The sequence below is a fragment of the Engraulis encrasicolus genome, chromosome 1, assembly GCF_034702125.1.
Source record: "Engraulis encrasicolus isolate BLACKSEA-1 chromosome 1, IST_EnEncr_1.0, whole genome shotgun sequence".
Lineage (NCBI taxonomy): Eukaryota > Metazoa > Chordata > Actinopteri > Clupeiformes > Engraulidae > Engraulis > Engraulis encrasicolus.
The window spans coordinates 49522003-49547485 of record NC_085857.1 but is presented as its reverse complement, the minus strand read 5'-3'; the positions used below and the strand labels follow the sequence as shown (position 1 = coordinate 49547485).

At 41.4% G+C, this 25483-nt stretch overlaps 1 long non-coding RNA gene and 1 pseudogene across 2 annotated transcripts; one reads left to right on the top strand and one right to left on the bottom strand.

Annotated features, from left to right (window-relative positions):
- Window positions 1-239: 239 nt before the first annotated feature.
- LOC134458916 (U2 spliceosomal RNA) lies at window positions 240-352 on the bottom strand (annotated as a pseudogene).
- Window positions 353-1010: 658 nt separating this feature from the next.
- Window positions 1011-6401, top strand: LOC134453986 (uncharacterized). 2 transcript variants are annotated; one of them, XR_010035774.1, is made up of 6 exons: window positions 1011-1544; window positions 1864-2018; window positions 3201-3263; window positions 3847-3941; window positions 5810-6189; window positions 6280-6401. It is a non-coding gene; the product is annotated as an uncharacterized LOC134453986 (long non-coding RNA). The 2 variants fall into 2 exon arrangements; XR_010035775.1 differs by having other exon boundaries at window positions 6029-6189; window positions 6280-6400.
- Window positions 6402-25483: the final 19082 nt, after the last annotated feature.

The following is a 25483-nucleotide window of genomic DNA, read 5'->3' as shown; positions in this document are numbered from 1 at the left end:
GCTGTGCTCTGGTTACCCCTGAATTGTGATTTATTTTGAAAAAAAGGTAAGCTGATACATATGATAGATTGATTGTTTACATTTATTGCCATTTCAGCCGCTATGGCTATATCATGGCCAATACAGATATTAAAAAAAACATCATATCACATTTACAAAATTAACAACCATATAAATAAAGAGATTAAATACATTTTTACATTTTTAACATCAATACATTCTAGAAACTTCAAAAACTTTAAAGGTGGGACCTTATTAAAAATATCAAAAACAGTATCTCTCTTGGTAGGGGGCGTATCAGATATTAGATCAGACACTACACTTGATCTTAGCCAAATGACAGAGAAGCGATAAGCTACATAATTCCATACATTAATTCATGTAACACATTGAATACCAGCGCTGAATATGTAATTATGTCGTAGAATACTGGCATTCTAAGCCCTTTTTTGAAGCTTTTTTTGCAGAGGCACAGCATATTTTGTGATGGAGTCACTGAAACATGTTATATTATGGCTGGTTTGAGAGTGGAGAATTCGTCCTTTTAGTGGGTGAAATCCGTGTGTCTCTACAAACTTTTGTTGCCAAGCAAACCCAAGTTAAACCGTGGCGGGTAACTACTAAATTCCACAAGAAGCGGAGATAATGAGGTCTTTGTGAACCATGCACTTTTTCAGAATGTCACATGTTTAAACGGGGATAGGTTGGTATTGGAAATTGGCTGGCACAAAAGCTCAGTTTTGTGTTTTTCCTGACTTGACACACCTCCTGTCTGACTACCTGCGGCCAATCATAGCATGCATATGTGCAGGGTTTGTGGTTTGGTATGACCTGCAAGTTACGGTAGGGACACATATATGGTGTTATAATCGGGACAAAAGATCCACGAGCGCCACTTACTGCATACGCGAGGTATTTTAGTCTGCGCGCGCGTAGACACTGTCGCGCGCGCGAAATTGCTCTGCGCGCGCGCGCAAACGCTGCCACGCGCGCGCAAACACCGTCTCACGCGCGAGAGGTGACATGAATTTCCTCACGCGCGCGAGCAGAAATATGAATATTTAAATTATCTCCTCCCACTGGTTAGCATAACAAATGAGGCGGAAGTTTGTTTAGTCCATAATAGTCAAACACAGATCTCAGATCTCAATTGTTGATAGACTATCGTTGCTACGGTGACTGCAACCGACCACCTTTGAAACACAACTGAAACGCAACTCACGGCTGCTGCTGACAAGGGCATTCACCTCTTTATTCGTAAACCCATTTTATTTTTTGGTGGATGAAAACATTGTGTCAATATGCTATGTCTATGTTCGCCTTATTCACCCGGAACGTTCTAAAGACGTTGAGGGGTACACTTCAGGGGTACATTCGGCAACGCACCAGCTGTCATGGCGCCTCACTGTTGTGTGCCCAAATGTTCGTCCTCAAAGAGAAAAAAATCCTTCCGTGGACAGACTTTCCACCGTTTCCCCAAAGAGCAGGCACTTCGCCGTGAATGTATAAATCACATCAAGAGGGATCCTGGTCCATATTTCAAGGTAAGATGCAAAATTATGTTCAATCATACGCATCAGCTAGCACAAATAAGCTAGCTCGCCAAACTTGTCATGACTCACGTAGCCTAATGACGCGAATGCCTCGGTGAAATAAAAAAATATGAATGTGTAATTACACAACGCTACATTTATATTATATTTCCAGATCGCTATTTCAAGATTAGGCTTTTAATTGTGTGGTAAGCGATCCGATGGCCACTGATTTTGTGCTACCAGAACCAGTAGCATAGGCCTACTTGTGCCAAAATCAAGTTGTTTTGCTAACGAACTAAAATGCATACCCTGGTATTTATGGTTACAGATCAACACTGAGACCAAGGTTTGCTCTGAGCACTTTGAGAAGGAGTGTTTTGTAAAGACCGCCCGTGGTATCACAAAGCTTATAAAGGATGCTGTGCCAACTATCGCCTGGACTTCAGAGAGGCCAAAGAGGAGAATCATCATTCGCAGACCGAGGTTAGTTTGTTCAGTCAATATTCAACTGACATGTGTTTAGCAACCCTCTAATAATAATAATAATAAACTGAGAATAGTTCGCCATAGGAATAGCCTACATTTAAATTTAGACAAGACTGTGCTGGAGATAATTGCACCGTTCCGCGGTGTTTCATACAAATGAATGGCAAAGTAGCATGCTAGCTTTGGCTGTGGGGAGGGTTTTGAACAGGACTGGCAGCGCACGCCGACGCTGTCAGTGTGAAAGGCAGAGAAAAACACGACGGCCGAAATTAAACTTTAGCATAAAGACCGCGTTCGTCCCGCGACCGGCCTTGGTATGTTTTGGCCCCAAGACCCCTTACATATCGCACGAAGCAAAGCGCTCAGGCCTGGGCAGGTTGCCGTGGCAACGCTTCGCACAGCCCTGGCTGGTAGAGCTGTGAAGGATTTTGAATGCCAGGCAGCCAGTAGGGTACAGGGTACAGTACAGGGCAAGCTCGCTTTTATGCTGTTATTGAGAATTTGATTGAATGAGCAGGCGTTGTAAACTATTCTATGCATCAAAAAGCCTTATGTTCTGCGCAGTGCTCCTCCCTCCGAGTCCAACGACTTTTTAATAACTCACTTTTCTAAAGTTTTAACTTGGATTTCTGTCACGTTTAAACGCCACCGCTCCTGGATCTCTCTCTATGCTGTGCCCTGCCTAGTATTTCTGAGTCCCCTGAAATAGGCTGTCTGCATTCTCTTTTTTAATGCACTGGGCCCTTTCTTTCAAATTAGTCAGTTCGTTTCAGATCTTGTCATTTCTGCTATAGGTGACTGCTCAAGATGTGGCTTCCTGTAGTTCAGAGATAGTTTTCAAAACTGCCTCAAGCTTATGTAGTAGTGTTAAGAATAAACAGGTGTGGAACATATTTGAATAGTTGTGGGAATAACTGTGGGAACATGGAGCAGCAAGAATGAGCTGTGGGACCAATGGGCTGTGGGAACATAGAGCAGCTGACCCCCAACAGGGTCTTCATGGTTGTATGACCTGAATACATTTTCAAAGCGGAGCCACAGGATGCGGGCTTCTACTCTGTTCCACTATTAGACGCGCCTTTGTCCTGCACCTGGCCTCAGCGAGGTGGGATGTGCATACTCTTACTTTTATAAAAATGTTGTATATTGACCACTAATTCTGTGCATGCTGTCATACAGAGATGATGAACCATTCCTGAAGTTGGACGCCAGAATGCAGGAAGGTGCTGTTTAAGAGCCTAGGTAGGTATTTGCTCTCAAGACACTTGTCTGCCACAATTTAGGAAACACTGTCAAAGTGTGTGAATGACAAAGACCAGCTTACAATGATTTCTCTTCTCTTTTCTTTTGTTTCTGTGCTGTGTGGGACATGTTTGACATGTAAATAGACCACTAGGCTAGTTCAGTTGTTGGCGGTGGATTTATGTTGATTATAAATACAAGTCCTTTAGTAGGCTAGTAGGCTAACTAATTAATGCGAGCATGACCTACTGTGTCATGCTAAACAAGCAGGAAGCTGGGCATTCTTGGCGACTCTGAGAACTATAATACAGGCCAAGTCGTCATTGTTATAAGATGGTAATAACATCATCAAATATTTGCCCTGTTGAATGGATGTACGTTTTTGCGTCACATCCTGTTGATGCTAAAATTATGTGCACTGTTACATCAAGATTCATGAACTTGTCAGCAGTGCAGCCAGCCTTCTTTCTATGGCCGTAATGTAATCGTTTACAGCTCTCGAAATGAGCAGACAGCTCAGCTGCTTGGTGCATACTCTTACCAATCGGTCTATATTATTCCCTCTTGCATTATTTATTTTCAGGCGGTGGAAGAAGCACTTGCAGGTATGCTACCGACCAGGCTCCTCAACATCAATCCGAGACGGAAGATGAAACGGGATGAAGCAGTTAGATTGAGGTAAACATCTACACACCCCTGTTCAAATTCCAGGTTTTTGTTACGTAAAAAATGACAGAAAACAAACTTAAAGCTTTAAAAGGGAAGAATAGAAAATAAAACTTCTATTAACATTGTTGCATAAATATGCACACCCTTAAACTAATACCTTGTTGCAGCACCTTTGGCTTCTATCACCGCACTCAGTCTTTTGGGTAAGAGTCTATCAGCATGGCAAACATAGAAGTGACAATATTTGTACACGTATCTTTGCAAAAAGTACTCCAAATCTGACAGATTGCGAATGCATCTCATCTGCACAGTCCTCCTCAGATTGCCCAACAGATGTTCCGTGTCATACAGGACTGAACTCTCCCACTCCCAGTCCAGGTCTCTGCGGTCTTCTGAAAAGGACAATCTCATCATCCCCCGAGCCAGACTCCGTACTGTTGGTGACAGAGCTTTTTGTGTTGCTGCCCCCACGCTCTGGAACAGTCTACCTCCCAACATACGCCAGGCCCCCACACTGGCTACGTTGAAATCACATCTATTCACAGAGGCATATGGACTTTAACTTCACTGGCCCATCCCCTCCCCCTTTATGCCACTACAATGGCCCCTGTGGAACTGTTCTAAATTCCAACCTCCATGACTTAAGCCCCAGTTACAACTGAAGAACGATAATCACATAGCATGATGCTGTCACCTTCATGCTTCACTTTATGCTTGGTGTTACCTTGGCAATGAGGTGTTGTTACCTTTTGTAATTATGTCCAAAATGTTAAACCTCGGTTTCACCTGACCATAATACATCTTCCCACATGCATTTGGGAGATTACAGAAGTATTTTTTGCAAAATGTACTCCACCGAGATTTAACTTTTTGGTCATAATTCGAAAGGGTATATTTGGCACAAAACATCACCCCAACAACACCATACTGTAGCCCCTTAATGCGCGCCGTACCTCCAGTGGCACGCTGTAATAGTCATTGAAATGTAACTACCATAGCACTACAATACTATGACACAACACAGGCCCTGTAGTAATGCACCACGACTTGGTCATTACCATACTGGTAACAATGAATATATAAAGCCGCATCTTAAGGGGTTAAGTGAAGGGAACCTTGTTGGGTGTTGGGTGATCTGAGGAGGACTGACTGTGGGAGATTGCACTCGCAATCTTTCTGATTTGGAGGGCTTTGCAAAGAGGGGTGAACGAATATTGCCATATTAATGTGTGCCATGCTGAGACTCTTACCCACAAAAGACTGTGCTGTAATGAAGGCCAAAGGTGCTGCAACTAAGTATTAATTTAAGGGCGTGTACATTTTTGCATTGCATTGCATTGATTAATAGTTTCGATTGAAGGAGGGAAAAGCTGTGAATTTATTTGTCTTTCTATTTTTTTTTACATCACAAAAACCTGACATTTGAAGAGGGGTGTGTAGACTTTTGGGAGCCACTGTACATGTAGAAATTATGTGTTCATATCTCTAACCCTCTTGGTTTAGCATGATAATGAAAAGAACTGTGAGCAAAAATGTGGCAAGCAGAAAACCAGAGTGGCTAGTGACTTGGGAAAACCCAACTGTGGCCGGAGAGCAAAACATTAATGTCAAACCCTTGTCTGTACCCAGACATGGGTTCCTACCAGGTGTACGGGTACCCAAACACAACCACATCGTATGCAAAGCGCAAGTCTGAATTAAATTTTCTACACACATGTACCTAAAAAGTGTACCACAGTCACCGTGTAGTTTGAATACTTTTACTTGAAGGAGAGGATTGTGCACACAGGTGCAGTACGAAGGTCAACTGTAGTTTTCAGAGTGAGGAGTCTGCACACTTAGAATCGTTTTTGTTGCGTTTTATTTTTTCATGGCAGGATAACGTACCTCAACAGTCTTCTTCAGATTCTCTACAAACACAGTCTGAGTGGTGATTAGAACATGCCTGGCATCCAAGGGTGTGGCCAGTTTGTTAACCCTTTACACTCTACACTTTACAATTAGAATTATTGTACACTGTCTGGACAAGATGTAGAATACTACTGAGCGACAGTGATATGTCATGTTCTTAATACTGTTATATCCTGTCATTACAGACAAGGCGGCCGGAAACTTTGATGACCTCAATGACACTGGCTAGGTGAAGGACATCAACAAAATGGCATCAGGTCACCAGACATCAGCTCATAATCCACAACGTCATCAACCATTTTGCGCCAAAAATGCAGCCGTTCACATACCATGGCATCCTAAGCAGGTAATTTCATACCTCTCAGTAACCTCAGAATGTATTAACAGAATAAACAAAATCATCACTTCCCATAATTTCTACCACATGTTTCAATAGGCAGCACTACACTACTGTGCAACAGTGAGAGAGAGCGGGCAAGGACAAGTAAAGCGGACCTACACTACAGCAAGACTTTGACACTTCTCCACGTTAGAGGCAGTCATCACCCCCACCGTTTAGCAGCGGCTATGTGTAACCCCCAAAAGAGGAGATGATCCGACGATGTGTGTGTGTGTGTGTTTGTGTGTGTGTGATGTATGATATTGTAACACTTCCGTCCTTCTTTTATACTATACAGTGTATACATATACATTTGTGGGTTTGTTTAAAAACCATTGCTGAGGTTAAGAAATGTATTATGACAAATACATCTGATTCAGGTGTACTGTCTTTTATTTGCCACAAATAAATCTCATCCTGGAAACCTGTACGATGTGTGGATTTAAAGATCTGCCAGATCTTTGTGACGGCACAGGATTGCAGTGGAACCCAAACATAGCCTACGAACTCCCACGCCATCTCACCAACTGCCGATATGCAGTATGCCTGATTTTTCCTGTACAGCAAAGAAATGTAGAGATTGTGCCTTCATCAAGAATAGGTCATTTGGAATCACAACAATTATTCAATTTACTTTGTGCGTGTGGTGTTGCTATTGCTGTTATTATTATGTTACTAGTGACCCCTTTAGTTGAGTTCAATAGTCTACATGAAATCTCTGCACTTGTGTTACCACTATTGGGATTGGCAGCTCCCTAAATGAAAATGAGAAAAACTTGCCTGGATGAAATGTTATTAACTGTATGCGTTGTGCTGCTTGCTGAAGTAACATGACACCCACATCACCTTCCAGAAATAAAGTGTATACAGGCTACCTAACCACAGTCCTAGAGACCTATTGCTGCTGTGTGATGAAATCCAGGCAAAGGTCCAAAAGCTTTGGCAATTGCTGCAACATGTAAAAAAAGGTAGACAGATTAGGCCCCTGCAGATATGGCATGTGTAGATGGATTCACTAAATTCTTTAACCACTTAAATGGCTTGGGTCAGACAAGCTGGGCTGCACACTGACCTCTTCCATGTTGCCCATGTGGTTTCGTTGGCTGTGTGTGACAACCTCCGTACAAGGGCCGCCGATCAGCAACTGAAGGCAGATTTATTTATTTATTTTTGAAAATGTCTGCACCTTTTTAATTAAATGTATTGCATTGCACTGGTATCACATTGCATTAAATGTACTAGCCAAGTGACACAGAGAGCAGGTAAATACAGTGTATTGATCTGTACCATTTATGTCACTTCTTAAAGATTCAATTATTCAACTCTATATTCGAAGAGGCCGGTACTTGCTCTACCATTTTCCACAAACCAGTCAACTTCCTGGGAGTAATTGCAGTACTTTGAGAAAGTGATCTTTCTAGCCTAATCATTCATTGTGCTTGTGTCAGTATTGTAGTGTCATTGTTTATTTACAGTGTGTCGACGCCATCTACTGGATACTCAATGCACGGTTCATTTTCTATCCACTTCATCATTTCATTCCAAAGCACAGAGTGAGCTCTTTGATGCAATGTAGGCTAAATTCACCTAGAGCTCTAGTTGTGTATATCCAATGACTTATGTAGACCTCCTTGTGTATACCCGTTGTGGATCGCTGAATACATAGCCTACATTAAATCCATATTTCGGTCTCCGGTCTCAAGTCAACTGCGGCCGTCTTGCCTACTGTCGTCACCAGCTATGGAGAACACGACAGTGGCAAAATGAATGATTGTTCCAACCGATTTCAATAAAGGTTCTCTGATCTGACCGCTTGAATTGACTATCCGGCTCCCTTTTATTGCAATGCTTACCAGCAAAAGTATCAAACACACTTGAATCCTTATAGCCTACATTACAAATATCTGACTGGACCATCGTAGGAAACAGGTTTGTACCGGTAAGCATTATGTCTCTCAGTCATGCAGCACACGGAGCTGGATTTCAGTGATTCATTGCACTTACAACATGTTAACTTAAGGTCTCTGTAAACGTGCATTTTGGTCTTCTTTGCAAAACAACTTTGTCATCATGCCAAATGCCTAGCCTGCTAACTTTAAGCTCTTAAAACGCACTCGTCGTGAGCAAAATGAAGCTTGACAGGACACGAACCATAGCATATTTGATGAAATGTCTACTCTTTATTCCTCATCTGCTGTCTGCGAATCTCAACAAGTTCGCCCATGAAATAAACAATTAAAAACAATGTTTTCATAAAAATGGGTAAGCAATAGAGGTACAGTGGTGCTCATATGTTTACATACCCCAGCAGAATAAACGCTTTCTCTGCGATTTCTCACAAAACATGAAGGATTACACAAAACCTTTTTTTTCACTCATGGCTAGTGACTGGCTTAAGATATTTATTAGCAATATTCAGTGTTTACTCTTTCAAAAGCATGATCACAACCCAAACTACCCAAATGACCCTGTTCAAAAGTTTACATACCCTTGTTTCTGGTGCTGAATATGGCCCTGTTTAACATCAGGGAACGCTCTAAATTGTTTGTGGTAGTTGTGGATAAGGCTCTTAATGTTCTCAGATGACAAAACAGCACATTCTTCCTGGCAGAATGGTTGTTTCCTATAATATCTTTGGGTGTCTTGCTGGAACCTCACATTTGAGGTTTCCTCTGAGTGGCTCAATGATGTTGAGATCAGGAGAGTGAGATGGTCGCTCAAAAACCTTCATTTTATTCTTTCTGAAGCTAATGACGGGTTGATTTGGCTTTCTGTGTCGAAATATTGTCATGTTGGCACCGTTGGAATTTCAATTCAGAAATGCAATATGAGGAGTTTGGTTGGAATCAAGCCAATGGGCAAGGGAATCATTGCATTGCATTGATCATTGCAAGGGAAATTGTTCAGGAGGCATAGGACAACCAAAAAATAACTTCAGGTGAAATATAGGACAACATGAAAAAATGTTGGCACTTGAGGAAAGATGGGCTGTTGGGGGTTGCCAGGAGAAAGCCATTACCACAAAAATGCAAACATATTATTTTGCATATGATACACCAAATAGCACAGTGAGAAGCATCAAAATGCCTGTGACAAAGTCATTTGGAAAAATGAGATCAATATGGAACTTTTTTAGGCCACTATTAACAGTACCATTTGGAGAACAGTCAATGGTGAAAGTTACACCATACCCTTCTGTGAAACATGGTCATGGACCACTGATTTCATGGGGACATTTGAGTTACAAATGCATTATACTTTTGATCCATACTCGCAGAATGATGATTACATTGCCCTGTGAAAAATACTGGAGGAAACTTGACACACATCAGCCTTGAAACTGCACATGGTCCATTGTTTGGACATGCCAACATGACAATATTTCAACACAGAAAGCCAAATCAACCCGTCACTAGCTTCAGAAAGAATAAAATGAAGTTTTTGAGCGACCGTCTCACTCTCCTGATCTCAACATCATTGAGCCATTCAGGGGAAACCTCAAATGTGAGGTTCCAGCAAGACACCCAAAAATATTATAGGAAACAACCATTCTGCCAGGAAGAATGTGCTGTTCTGTCATCTGAGAACATTAAGAGCCTTATCCACAACTACCACAAACAATTTAGAGCGGTCCCTGATGTTAAACAGGGCCATATTCAGCATCAGAATCTAGGGTATGTAAACTTTTGAACAGGGTCATTTGGGTAGTTTGGGTTGTGATCATGCTTTTGAAAGAGTAAACACAGAATATTGCTAATAAATATCTTAAGATAGTCACTAGCAATGAGTGAAAAAAAAGGTTTTGTGTAATCCTTCATATTTTGTGAGAAATCGCGAAGAAAGCGTTTATTCTGCTGGGGTATGTAAACATATGAGCACAACTGTATATGCAACCTTCAGTCATTCCACTCGTCAGTAAACGCCAGCTGCAGTTACCGTAGCAACGATATCAACAATTGCTCTTGAGATCTGTGTCTGATTATTTCAGACTAAACAAACTTCCGCCTCGTTGGTTATGCTAATCAGTGGGAGGAGATTATTTAAATATTCATATTTCTGCTCGCGCGCGTGAGGAAATTCATGTCACCTCTCGCGCGTGAGACTGTGTTTGCGCATGCGCGGCAGCGTTTGCGCGCGCGCGCAGAGCAAAATCGCGCGCGCGAGAGTGTCTACACGCGCGCGCAGAATAAAATACCTCGCGTGGGCAGTAAGTGGCGCTCGTGGACCTTTTGTCCACATAATGACGCCATACACATAGGAGGCGAAGCCAGCGAAGCGAAGAGAGGCGAAATCCAACCGTCATCAGGTCGTCGCGGCGAATCAAATGGAATGGAACAGTTATGTTGTTGATTTCATTGGGCCGCGGCAGGCGAATTCGCTCCTAATTTGCATAACATTAAACTTTCTTTAATAATTTTGCTTCGCTTGACTCCTGTTCGCTTGCCTTCGCCTCTCTCATAGGAATGAATAGCAAAGTTTGCAAATTCGCGTGCGTGTCCCTACCGTTACAATGCCTTTGCACGCACGAAAGCGCAGCAGTCTTCAGTCACACGCAGAAGGAGGAACAAGTCCAGAAAGTAGGCTAATTTAGCCCAACCTTGGTAACAAAATCCAATAACCCAATGTCTGATCCATAACTGGTGATCCATATGGGATGCAGTGTTTACGTAACTTTATAGCTATTAGGCTAGCATCTGGCTGACACCAAGCTCCAGAAAATTTGTCATTGTCATGGGGGAGGAATCATAAACAGAATGAACAATTCAACTTATCCGGTCGGCGATGATCGAGACTTCAAAATCCAAGGGTATTGGATGCAATCACAGTTCGGGGGTCATTTGTAAGGATCTAGCAAAGGATCCCGGTAACTGACATGAACTGTTGTCACAAAATCACATATAAACATTACATGTACTGAACGAAATACCGGTGGTGTGTAAAGTTATCTCCTGAAAATTTAAGGCAGCCTACTCAGCCTGCCAGACACGATTTATAATTATCCTCCTCTGTGTTTATTATGTGATGGACGGTATAAAAAGTGACAGAGTGGATGCCGATCATACAAGTAAACAACAAACAACGAAACAACAGTCACGATTCTTGACAGCAACATCATAGTTCACCACCAGAGCGCTATCACAAAGCTAACAGGGCTGCAAGCTGAGCATCTACAAGATGTCAATGCGGGATTACTTTAGGTAGGCCTATACCAGAGATATTAGAATATAGGGGTGTAGTGATACAGTAACTGCTCTGGCATTGCATTTAAAATTATGTTCAAATCATGACACAAGCTTTTGACTGTATTTTATGGTCATTTTTATTCATCACAGACCTTCCAAAATCACATATAGGCCTATTGTGCATTGAAGGGTGTAGATTCAAAATATGACACTTAAACACAAAAGCTTTGGTATACAATGCATGGGCGTGAAAAACGTATTATTACGTTGTCTGTACTCAATGTGTTAATAATGGAATATGAGGTAATATGGCTAAAAGAAAGAGCAAACAAATGAACTAACATGCAATGTCAATTTTTAAAGCCTCCCCGAAACACCGCAAAATGGTAACAATAGTATTATAGGGGTTGGCCAGAGAGTATACACCAGGTTGAAAAGGAATGTTACTTTAATGAAAAAGCTGTCATTGTCCAGCCACACACTACATAACACACAACCATAAAACACAGGCATATATCATTACCCACTCACCAAGACTGCTTTTCTTCCCCTTTTCCTAAGTTTGAACACTCTCAGTTCCTTGCACCCCCAAAACCACACCCTGGCCAATGGTGTTTCTGGAGTAGCATTATGTCAGGGTGTTTTTCAGTGGGTTATCTAAGAAGCATATTCATTGCAGTACATTAGGTGCCAATTACTGTACTTATTCATTCATGGTTATTACAGTAGCTGTGGTTTTAGCACCTGACATCCGGGCCCCCAAAAATGTCATTGACCCACCCACATTATTCCAAGTATCCCAAATCCACAAAACATAACGATACGTAATATGATAACATCACACACTTAACGATAGCATACACAACAGAATAACTCATAAGAAAATTAAGGACTCATTACTCCTAACTAAAAACACAAAGATGACAAATATTATTACAGGCACATACAAAAGCACTGAGATTGTAAAAAACACCGCTACATACGTTTATAATCAATTGCCATCCCTCACAAGCAAAACTCCTCTCTTACATTTTCTGCACTCTAGTCTTATGTCTTTATCCCACTTAACTCGTAGGCCTATAGTTTTTCCCAAGACAATGGATTGTCCAAGACAACGGATTCTGATTCGTATGACATGGATAAACACCTTTGGATAAACTACACAGTAAAAAACCTGTCCAAATTCCAGAGTAAACATTTATAACTCCACATATTTACACAGAGTATGAACATCAGTGTGGAGAGTCAAATCACTACAACAGTGGAGTCAAAATTCTGAGCAAAATTCTGCTGGTCCCAGTGTAATTGCAACTCTACAGCAAAACAACGTATCTACATTTCGGCATTGATATTTACACACTATTGAGTAAAACAGACAATGTTACACTGACCATAGCATAAAATTCACACCAATTTTGAGTGGGACCAAATGTGATCTGGATGGAGTTAACTGCAACCCTTAAAGAGTGAGGTTTTTTTTTTTACTTTGCACCCTTTTTTTAAAAAGCTGCCGTAGGGTCACAGTCTCTGAAACCTCACATCCCGGGAAAAGACCTTCAGTAAATTTAGCATGGAATGTATACAAGTAAGACAAGGCTTCAGTGGACACGGTATAAAAGGTCAGAGTTCCAGCCTTCCAGTCCAGGAACACTGCGACTCGCCCAGAACGAGAGCGAGGAGCTGGGATGTTTTTTGGGTCATTGTTGTGTTTGGCAACGTACGACCCTCTGAAGCACTCTAAGCTCCAGGAGCTTTCATTACACCCAAGCATGCTCTCGACTTTACCATCTCTTCGGATGCTCTTGTAAGCAACGCCAATGACGGCACGATCAGTCCAGTCCACTTCCCAGTACGCTTTTCCCTTTAGCTCCTCAGTGCATAGGAACTGCTCACAGTGCTGGAATTGTTCTGGGTGATTGGCACGTGGTTGGTCCTGGGTGTCCAATTTGACCAATTGGTTCTTCATGGACACACATAGCTTTTTGTAGGCTGTTTTTGGGTCTACGGTGATATTGCGGGCATCTGAGGAATCAAACATGGAAAAATGTTCATCGCTTGATAGCATAGATAGATAATGAAATTAAATATTTTCTGAAGGCCATGTTTTTATTACATTGTTGCTGTTATCATTGTTGTTAATACTACTACTACTACTACTAATAATAATAATAATAATAAAAATATTTTCACTGTTTTAAGTCTTGTTCTTCTTGCTGCTGCCATTGTTGATTTTAGATTGATTGTTGCTTTAATTGCTTTAATATTAACAACAGTAATATCACAACAATCACTGCAACAATAATAAGGTAACTAGGGCTGGGGCAATGCAATGGGGCGCTGAGAATATGGCCAGTACGATGCAATAAGGAACCCTAAAAAATGTATTTCATTCTACTTGAGATTTCAGTCAAAATAATTTGACTAGCACCACCATATTACTGTTGAGCGTAGCTGCAATGACAGTTGGGGGGGGGGGGGGGTGTTTCCCTCACGCGGAATGGGAGATGAAACTTATCAGGCAGTGGACAGTGCCTGTTTCATGTCTTGTTGTGAAATGTCAGGAAAGACTACTGCTATTTATTTTACAAGATTAAGGAATGAAAAAGCTGGACTGATTAACTTGATCAGCAGCATGCACAGTGGCAGCACTATCGCACTGGTAGCCTTTGTAACCGGGTGGGGTTACTAAGATTTCAGACAATTAAGTAATTAGGTTTTAAAAAGGTGACTACGCCAGTCTCGTTAAAGGGTGAGACAACCCAGGTGTTAAAAACACAATTTTCCCCGAGAGGTTCTAGATGACAAAGGATGACACAGCTGTTGCGCATACAATAGTTTTTATTTTCTTCTGCTTTCAGTCTTATTTGTATTCAAAATGTGCAAGCAGTTCACTTGAGTTTATATACACAAACAGAGTTTTAACTCCACTGAAGTCAATACAGGTAGATATCGTGAAACAGTGATGGCAGAGAAGCGAGAGCACCGAGTAAGCTAGTACAGGTAATTTACTGAGCGTGTTACCTACACACTACACTGTGAATGTCAAAGAACACTGCAATCAAAACTACACACAAAACATAAATCAAAATAAACAAAAGAAGTCACAGCACACTGAAATGATTCACAGTGAAGAGGTAGCCTAAGTATATCAAATCAGGCCTCTTGGAGGGTTTACTATACCACTCAGGGGATCTACACCTCACCAATAAGTTTGCACGATAATACTACTAATCTCAACCGGCCAGTCTCCAATCACTCATCCCTTGTCCAAGGGGTGGGTGATTGGAGCTGACCGTGTCAGACCGTATGGTTGAAAGACGAAGGCGTCGCGCACCTGCGCAAAGAACAACAACCTGCCACTACTAAGAGAGCTTGTGGTGATAAAAGGCAAAATAACAAACACAAACACCGGGAAGGACGGCGGCACCCCAGCCCATTGACAATATGTGCTCAACCTTAAGTTGCAACTGGGAAGCACCGGACCAAGCCTGGAAGCCTATGGTTGATGCTCGCTTCTGGTTCCGACCATGCAATGCTTCAAGCCGGTTAGGCTACATGCGGCAACCTAGCGTCCGCATTTCAGCTGCGCTCTAGTACGCGCTCCAGTATGGGTTCAAGGCCCAACACACCAACATCACCTACTGCACCCAGCGTCCAGGGCTTCCCCAAGCTCCAACCGGTACCGAGGTTAGCCACACCTGGCTAACAGCCAACATAGTAGGCAATTTATACTAACCGGAAGGGCTCCGCCCTCGCCCACACGGGCAGCTGTTTTCAATTACAACATTCACGCTAACAGGGGACCAGTCCAACCTGTTACACCTTGTTTTCACAAAGTCGCGTTCACTTGGCTGCTGATATTTATTTTGTTATTATACATAGCAAGTATTGAATCCACTGTCAAAACCCTTAAGCTAGATTTATGCTTCCATCCGTCTTCTGTCTGTGTGAGTCCACACCCCCCTCGCAGAGGCTCTGTGCCTGTCACCGAGCACTTTGAAAAAAATCTAACTATCTGTCGGACGGACGCGGAGGACGCAGACAAAAAGGCGCTATGATTGGTCGTCTCGCCACTTCCTTGTTCTGTTCTTGTGGCAGCGCAATGGCAGTAGTTTTCAAGAGCAGAGCTGTATTCTGTTAAAAACTATATTAATGCCTTGTGCGTAAATGTGTGTAAATACACGAAGCTACAAGCTAAGTAACAAACAATGCATCAGTTGATGAACACTTGTGGCACAATGCCTGTGGTTTTACTACCGTAGCTTCCTCCACCGAATGTAAACACATATCGGCAGAATCAACTGTCCTTACATGCTTGCATTTTCTGCTTGTGAAAACAGACTGGGTATGTCAAATAAGGATACCAGTGCATTGTTTTTGCAATTTGTGTGAAAATAGATAACCGTGCTAGAAATAGCTAACCGGGCTAGAAAGCAACATTGCTTAATAATGACCGCAGTGCTTACAATGCAGTGAAAGTAATCGCGCAATTTCAAATGTGTCTCGCGACGAGACCTCGGACCTCGCAGAACTCGCAGATGCATGAATACAATGTTGGTTCGTGGCCACTCCCACGCGACTTTTGACGAGCGCAGTTGCAGAAGTCTAATCTGACCTTTACACAAACTGCACCACATGCTCAAGGTGTTGATAAACGGTTATCCCACACCAGTGACGTACAGCGCCGCCAGTTAGTATTGGCACCCCTTAATTTTATTTACAAATTGTGCAATATATCCAGAAATAAATGGAAATATACACAACTTTTACCATCAGGATCTTTTAATTGAACATTATAAGATATTTGGAATTGCCAAGTATTTATTTCCAAGTGCATTTTGTAATTTCAAGCAAAAACATTTAAAAGGGCATGTCCAGGAATATTGGCACCCCTCCTTCAAGGGTTAATTGCACACTATTAGACAGCAATGGCAGCCTCTGAAGGTTTTGGTTTTCATCAATGACTGTGTTCTTTCATTTTTACAACCAATCCACTGTGCATTTGGTTATGTTCTTTGGGTTTTTGACTTTCTGGAGTGCACATGATGTTCAACTCAAACCAAGTGTTCTTGCTATGGTTACACATTTTACTGTAAATGATGATACCTGTCATGTCATGATGCCTGTCATGATACCTGTGATACGGTCAAATCCTCCAATACCTAATGCAACAATGGGGTGACATAATATTATGGATCGGACACCATGCTTGCTTTTTGGTAGGGTGTCCTTTTCATTAAAGACTTTCTTGCAGAGTATGCAAACATGCTGTTTGTGTGAGTCACTGAAAAACTGTGCTATTGCTTCATCTGACCTTAAAACATTCTTAAAAGGGCTGTGCTAGGCCTGTATTTTTCAGGTGTTCCCTGTTATGACTTTTATTAAGCAATGTGGTCTGCCTTGCTCTCCAACCAAAAGGCACTACTTTGTGTAGTGTTCAACACGGGGTGCTTATTGAAAAAAACTACCCAGAACAGTTCAAAGTTGACCGTCAGGTCTGTAGATGTTAGTCCCTGTGTTTTTTCATTATTTGCACCGACTTCCAAAGACTTTTATCATAATATCTTCCTCTACCCCCCACATCCAAGGATGTTCTTTACAACTCCATGTTTGGCAGATTTCTGAATAACACAACACTGTGTTGAAAATGGTTTACCAAGGCCTTTTGAGATGACCTTTTATTATTTGGAGGTCTTGTTTGTGTAAATAATTGTATTTGTGGTGTCCTCAGGCAGCTCCTTTGTCTTCAGATTGGTGAAAGACACACAAGATGTAATAGGTGGCTATTTAAACACAAATATAATCATGCCTTGCCTAATTCATGTTCTATGGGCTAAAGCAATTAGTCAAAGGTTATTCCCATTTGCGATTTACCATAATTGAGTCAAATTAGGTTTCCAAAATGGTATCCAGTAAAGGGTGCCAATACCAGTGATCCCGGGACCTTTACCATCTTCAATTATTTCCCTCTCATAGTTTAGTATTTAATGCTGTTGTTGTTAATGCTGTCTTGTTTTTTTATATTTAGATTCAACCACAAGCTATCTATAGAAAAATCATGGTTGACCATATTATTTGTTTTCTGGAGATATGTCCCATAATGTACTTAAACTTCAAGGGTGCCAATAGTACCTGGCGGCACTGTAAATTACGCAGATGGGTGGGTTTTCAAATTCCAGTGTCCTGCTGCCCCTGCCCATTCATTCTCAAATGTAGCCAAATTAGGGTGACCACCTGCTAATAAGTCCAAGGTGGGACAAGGGGTATGCTTCGGAGGGACAATGTGGGACAGACCCTGACGTGCGCGTGCCCCCCCCCCACCCACACAAGCACACATTTGCCTTTCATACCACCTACTATTTTTTTTTTCAATCTTGGGCCTTATATGTCACAAGGCCTATTAACCTAAACATTGTGAATATGGCCATTATAATATCATGCAACCAATGCTTAGTTTTTCCTTTGGGCAGTCATGGGTGAGCGGTTAGGGCGTCAGACTTGCATCCCAGAGGTTGCCGGTTCGACTCCCGACCCGCCAGGTTGGTGGGGGGAGTAATCAACCCGTGTTCTCCCCCATCCTCCTCCATGACTGAGGTACCCTGAGCATGGTACCGTCCCACCGCACTGCTCCCCATTGGGCGCCACTGAGGGCTGCCCCCTTGCGCGGGTGAGGCATAAATGCAAATTTGTTGTGTGCAGTGTGCAGTGTTCACTTGTGTGCTGTGGAGTGCTGTGTCACAATGACAATGGGAGTTGGAGTTTCCCAAAGGGCTTTCACTTTCACTTTTTTCACTTTTCTTTCTGAATAGGCCTACTGCAAATATAAAGTAGACTATAGATCAATGTCAGTGTCAATGTCAGTGCTTAACCCCCACAGCCCTAATAAATATTTGAATCAATAAATAAATGGGCAACATTTAGACAATTTAGACATTGTCAGCAGACGTCTCCTTTGAAACAATAAGTGAACATAATTTCAATCTTTTGAAAATACCAGCTACACCTTGTTGCATCTGTGCAGTTTTGCCAAATTGGTAGCTCACGAGTCGTGAGCTACCAATTTGGCAAAACGACGAGGACCCATAGGGTACTTTGTAGGCCTACACTTTTTACAATAATAGCTTAATTTAGCAAGCTACAACATCACAGCATTTGGGGAAACACTTCAACATTTGGATAGAGAGTAGTAGAGTAGAGTGCTTTATTGTCACCATATAGGCTAAATAGCCTACAGTGAGATTATGTATTCTTACTAGCTGACAATTCCTGCTCTTATCTACTGCATATTCTTTTAAATATGCCAGGAGGATTCGTAATGGATGCAGGGTGGCACCTAGTTGAAATATCTAGTCCTCTACCGTGAATCACAGCATGTGAAGGGAAACTGCTTGCATTTAGCAATAAACCAACCTAGGTAACTGAATTCCTGCTTCACTGATGCATTCTGTTGCGAAAGTCACGGACTAGTGTCTGTTTTCACATTGATCTAAGGTGGTACACTGTTGTTGGATTATCCTAACTGGACCAAAAGTCAGCCTCCACTCGCGTTACGATGTGCGCGTCGCATCGGTATTGAAAACTGCCTCTACTCGCGGTTGGCTTTCATAATATAGAACGCAAGAATCGGTCGGTTTGCTGCTAGGACAAGATGTTAAAAAGTAGCATGGAACGAAGTTATATCCCACCTCTGACTTACTTTGATGCAGGTGGGTCTTGGAACCACTGTGTGACTGCCCATGTCTCAGGAATAGAAATACTTTTTTTTCTTCGAGCACAGATTATGCGGGACAAACTGTCAATTCGCGGGACGCATCATTTTGGCTTCAAACGCTGTACACGCACGCGCTACGCGGGACGGGTGGTCACCCCAAGCCAAATGCATAATCTACCAAACGTGTAGTGTATGTGATGGCGAGCTTTGAATGGCAAAACCAATCAGAATATGGGTAGATGACAGTTAGGCAGAAAAAAGTTTTTTTTTTTTACAAAACATTGTTCATGAGGGAAAAAATATATGTCTACATAGTGCAGCAATTAATCTTTCAAAATATCCAAGTGTTCACAATGTTGGTCTATAAATTGATTATTTATTTACGTTGATACACTCTTCATATTTATTGAGAGTCTTAATTTAATGAGAAATAACCATTTAAGGACTTTTTCCCCCATTAGAGGTGAGCTTATTAGAAACCTTCGAGGGATATCTTTCTTTTTAAATGTTCAACATTGTCCGAATTTATACTAACATTTCAGGGATGATAATGTGTTCTTCCCTAATGCAATATTCAGTGTTTATCAAATATATTGTTAAGCTCAAACAAATATTTGAGCATTTTAAAAATCTCACACCGTAGGACATTCATGTCACACTGAAGGACAGAAATGCAAAACTGATACAGAAACAAATTTATCAACATGATTATTTTGTCTTTTGATCATAATGTAATGTTGTAGTCAATATTGACCTACACTTTATGCTTATAAATCTTTAAGTCATAGATTGTCAGCCTATCGTAACACTTAATGACAGCCATGCGGTCATTAAATTTAACCTGCAAAGCTCATACTACTCATACTGAAGTGTGACCTTGGCATGACCATCACACCTCACCCTCTTTGTAGGTATGCTATGACTGTCACACCATTGAACCTGTAGTGTGTAGTGGCCAGTGCCTTTTTGGTATCTCAAGCTGGACAGCACATTTATGCTATATTGAGCTCTCCACAGCATACTTTATCAGTGTTTCCCACAGAAATTTTGGAAACTATGGGGGGGGGGTCTTTTCACGCGGGCCTTTTTTTGGGGGGGGGGGGGGTTGTATTCGCGCAGTGTAAATGCAAAATGGCAAAACAATGAGTACAGTATGACATTGGCGCATGGAGAAACTATAGGCCTAGGCTTACATTTCAGCCATTTATATTTTGAGAAATAAGGCTACATAATACACATGCAGGGGTCTATGTAATGAAAAAAAAAATAAAACAAAATAGGAGCAGAGCTAAGAATTTAAGATTACTGTGAAATTGTTAACGCATAAACAAAAAGGGTCTAAGAGGGTAGGCTATGCCTTTTCCCCACACACACATAGGCGTACACTTTCTACATGAGGGGTGCTGGTCACAGGGCCAGTTTTTCAAAATTCCTCCCATTAAAAGGGCTGAACAACATATTACACATTTATGTATATGCACATTCATTACACATTTATTTCTATATGCAGCCCGATGTCTCCTCTGCCTTGTCAATGAAGGCCTGTCACCTACACGTAACTCATTACAACTGTAAAACAAAGCCTGGGGAGTGTTAGTAAACTCATCCCAACTGTCCCTTCTCTGAAGGTTTTCTTTTATTACTCTCAAACCCTAGTTAACTACAACAACTTGACTAGGCTTTTGATCCCTCTGTATTTCAAGCACTTGTGGTTTTCTTTAAAGGATGTATTTACTCCAGGAGGAAAATGCGAAGGAAATCGTAATTCAAATCGTTTTTAACAAAAACGGCAATCGTAAATATATATATATATATATATTTTTTTTTTTTAAAACATTTTCGGAAACTATGGCGGCCAAATTTAAACTATGGCGGGCCGCCATAGTTTCCTCAATGTATGGGAAACACTGTTTATTCATCTGTACTTCTCTATACTCTCTCACTCATCTTTCCTTCACTGTTACCGCTGTATTTTATGGTTTCAAAGCACCATTAATTACATTTTATATCCTTTGACAGTATCTAAAATCAACAGCAAATATTCATCAACAATGCATCAAAGTATAAATTCAAATGACCAGTAAAGGAATAAGTAATTTGAATACACAATATGTATATAGTCAAACAACAAAATAAACAAAAAATGTACAACCAGTTTTTTTAAAACCTATTTCTCAGATATCTAGTCCTTTGGTGTGACCTGTTTGTCCTTTGGTGTGATACTTCAAAGTGTCACACCATAGGACTTTTACCATCACATCATAGGACTTATGAGCTTTTGAGTTAATTTAAAGCCATGTCGTTGCCAACTGAAATACAATCTCACCTTTAGTAAGATGCATTTTCATACATCTACATAAGAAAGAAAAAAAAGAAAAATATACACTATTGTCAAAATGTATTTTATGGCTGTCACACCAAAGGACTACAAAACGAATACATCTTGTGGTAGCAAAACATAATTGATTGATTGAAGAACTCTGAGAGAAAAAAACTAAAATCCACCCTTGCCTTTGGCTTCTTAAGAGTCTAAAGTCACAATTTATGTACTGCTGGAGCTTCAACAATATATAATTATCCACAGAATTAACCAAAAATATGATGTCACACCACAGGACATTGTTTTCTGCGACAAAGTTTCATAAGTCCATTTGGTCTCAGAAAAACAGGGAGAAAATTAAGCATTGCCACTTGATAAAATAGACACCTTGAAAAACATGCCAGGGTTGTTAAGGCAAATGACTGAGCTTTGATTATTTATTTTAAAAATGTTTTAATATGGAGACACAGGCTTGCGACAGTCACACCATAGGACAAATGTGACATTTGACTCAAAATTAAGCATACTTATTTAAGCTCTGTGTTTATTACACATTACTTTTTCACAACAACGACATCAGTTTAATCATTTAAAGCATTGACATTTTTGAAAGCATGAATTTACTTAATTTTAAGAGCCTGCGACAGCAAAATGTACACGACACGTCATCTACCCATATACAGATGCAATGTTTACATGTCTTCTAAAAGAACTCCGACACAAAGTTATCGCTTGTGCGGAGCTCTGTTCTCACACCCCACACCAGTTGTGCATCTCTTTTAATATGCAATTACCATTTCATACCGTATTCATTCTCTCTGAAAATGCACCTACTGTTTTGTGACGCCCATATTGGCTACGGTTACATGAGTTTTTAAATCCGAATTAATAATGATTAATAATGACGCACGTGATGAGCGGGCCAAATAAGGCGTGGGGACGTGGTCGCCAAACTTCCAGGGACTTAATGCACTACCGGCAGGGCTCTAAATTAACTTTTTTTCAGCCAATTTGGCTGGTAGATATTTTTTCTTCCAGCCAAATAGAAGTTCAACTAGCCACTTTTTTTTTATCTCGCCAAAATAAACTATGCGTTATGATTTTTTAAATTATTTTTCAAATGTATTCAACTATTTCCACAACACAGATAAAGGTTATAGGCCTACATAGACCTACTATTATATATGCTGTACATTTTAAAAACATTTTTCAACTTCTGTTTATTTTTCATTATTCAATCCATTTAACTCATTGGCTGCCTTTGGCGGCGAATTACATCATTCCGAATAGTGACGCCCCCTGCCTTTGGCGGCGTTCGCCGACAATTGCGTTTTTTACAGCCACGCCTTGAGGACGGTCTGACCTATGTTGTGTATAAATTTCACGCCTCTAGGCATGTTCTAACTCTTCCTGTAGGTGGCAGAAGTATCCTTAGGAACAGTCAGGCCAGGGCATTAGCTCAGAGCAAGAGGAAATGTCAAGACAAAAACATCCCTTTTTACTATTATAATCTCAAAAGTTAGCCTGAGTATCATCCTCCGTAGTGACCGCGCTAGCTCAATACTTTCGCTTGCTGACCACGGAGTCTGACCCTGCAGCCACCCCTGGCAGTTGGAATTCAGATATTCGTTCAGTATTTGAACAGCCAATAGGCTCGCTGATAGTCTAAGCCCCTCCCCAAGCCCTCTTACATATTCAACTGAAATACAACAACTTGATGATGGCGATGTGATGTCTGTAACCAGGACATTTGATAGTGCTTGGTGTAAACTGGGACATTGCCGTCCGCCAAGACCTTTGACGGGCTTTCGGCACTGACACTGCGCAGCTCTTGGGCAGTCACACTGGGCGTTTCTCTTCTGTTCACTTTAATGGTTTTAGTTGACAGTTAATATCTTCATAACAAGGTTGGAACAAGCGCAGCCCCATTTCAGTGTTACTTTTTTTGCTGTCACACTCGACGCATATACACAGACACAAACTGGGAAGGAGAGAGGGTGGGGGCTGCTCCGTGGGCTGTGCATTTGGCGCATATTAAACAACGCAACTAGTAGTTTCCCAATAAAATTTGAATCATAATGGCGTGGATCCAATACTATAATATCATATAATATTGTCCTTAAGTCTGAGCGATGCATTGATTATTTGTTTAGGGTACGTTTTCTGCCAGCTAAATGCAAGGGGGAAGGGGGCTATATTAGCAAACAAGACGATTGCACAGTTAGCCTGCTAATTTTAAATATGATCACCTGGAGCTAATAGCCTTCACATGGCTTAATCCATCCCTGTTATCAGTCCGCTTGAGGTTTTTGCTTCGGGAAAGTGAAAAAATGAGGTCCTAATTAATCTTCAGATGGTGTCGGACCCTGACGGTGCCATAGGCACACGTTGTATGTCTCCCTGAAATCGTAGGTTTTTGACGGACCTCGACAAGTTCTACACTCCTTAGTTACCGTTGCTGAGCTCGGATTGGTTGGCGGCCGTTTGTGGGAGGGGTTTTGCGAAAGGCTAATTCCCTCATTAAGTGAGATAATTTCCAACTGCCGGGGGTGGCTGCAGGGTCAGACTCCGTGGTCAGCAAGCGAAAGTATTGAGCTAGCGCGGTCACTACGGAGGATGATACTCAGGCTACTCAAAAGTAGCATAGTAAAATCATTTTTGAAAGTAAAGCACCTGTGACAGTAGTCTACTTTCTTGCCCTCTGATTTTAACACAGGTAGGCTACTGATTTTAGTGTCAGAGCCTGACAAAAAAAAATTCCTCTCATGACCAAAACACAACCCCCTGTTAATATCTAGCTAGTAGTCATTGTAGCTAGCTTGCCCAAAATACACCATGTTCAACCAGAGATGATCTGTGTGGCAACCGTTTCATTTTGGATAATGTGATCAGCCTACACAACATCAGGATGATGCGTACAAAAGATTATCTAACAGGAAAATACACGGGACTAGTGGTGATGTGTCACCTCAGTTGAGAATGCTTGGCTATAAAGTTTGCTACGCTAGCTAGCACGAAATCGCTAACAACTTACAACTAAGCCTAAATAAAGGAGCCTTGGTAAGTCAACTATTTTTCCAATCGGCTTGTGAAATGTTGGATATGTGATCAGTACTTTATCAAAAGAAAATTTATTGAACAACATATGACAAGATCACTATAGCAGAAACATGATGACAGTAATCATCAATCTGCAAATTGTCCGCTCTGCCAAAGAAACTGCAGTAAGCTAAGCTAACCTTAGCTGCCTTGCCTGCCTGTCTGCCTGCCACGGTCACGTTTTTCACTGTCCATCGCTATTCCGACATGCCGCTATTCCGACATGCCGCTATTCCGACATCCCTAACCCTAACCCTAACCCTGGGGATGAAAAGTGTCGGAATAGCGCCATGTCGGAATAACGCTATGTCGGAATAGCGATTGCCCCCCGCCTGCCACACACACACACAGCACGGTACTACTGGAGGATTTAAACCAGCTGTGATTCGTTCTCATACGAGGGGAGAACACAATCAGAGGGAGGACGATGAGACAGTATTTCTGTGACTTCACGGAGTTACGGGCACCTGCTGTCATGATCCATTGTGCGCGCCAGCAACTAAACCAAAACACCCTTGTTTTTGAGCCCACTCCCGTTATATTTCAGTACATATTAGGTTGAAAAGATCATACAAACGATCTTTTGTTCAGGCTACAGATGGCAGAAGACTCTGTAATGACATCTGATAGGTTTAGAGTTGTTAGGACGATGCCATTATGGGCAAAAGCGTTTGCAGTTATAGTTCTACTTCAAATGGCATTTTCTCAGCTTTTTGGCTAGAAAGCAGCATTTTGGCAAATTCCACTTAATTTCAACAGATGATTATGAAAGAACGGAAAGGGGTAGAGAGACACCGTTTTTTTATGATGACAGATGAGCGTCTAATCTGTGTGGTTTTTTTTTTGGAACTTTATTGCCCATATCAAACTTCCAGGCAATACAAACACACATTCAATGCAACCCCCCCCCCCCAAACAAACAAACAAAAAAACAGACACAAAAACAAG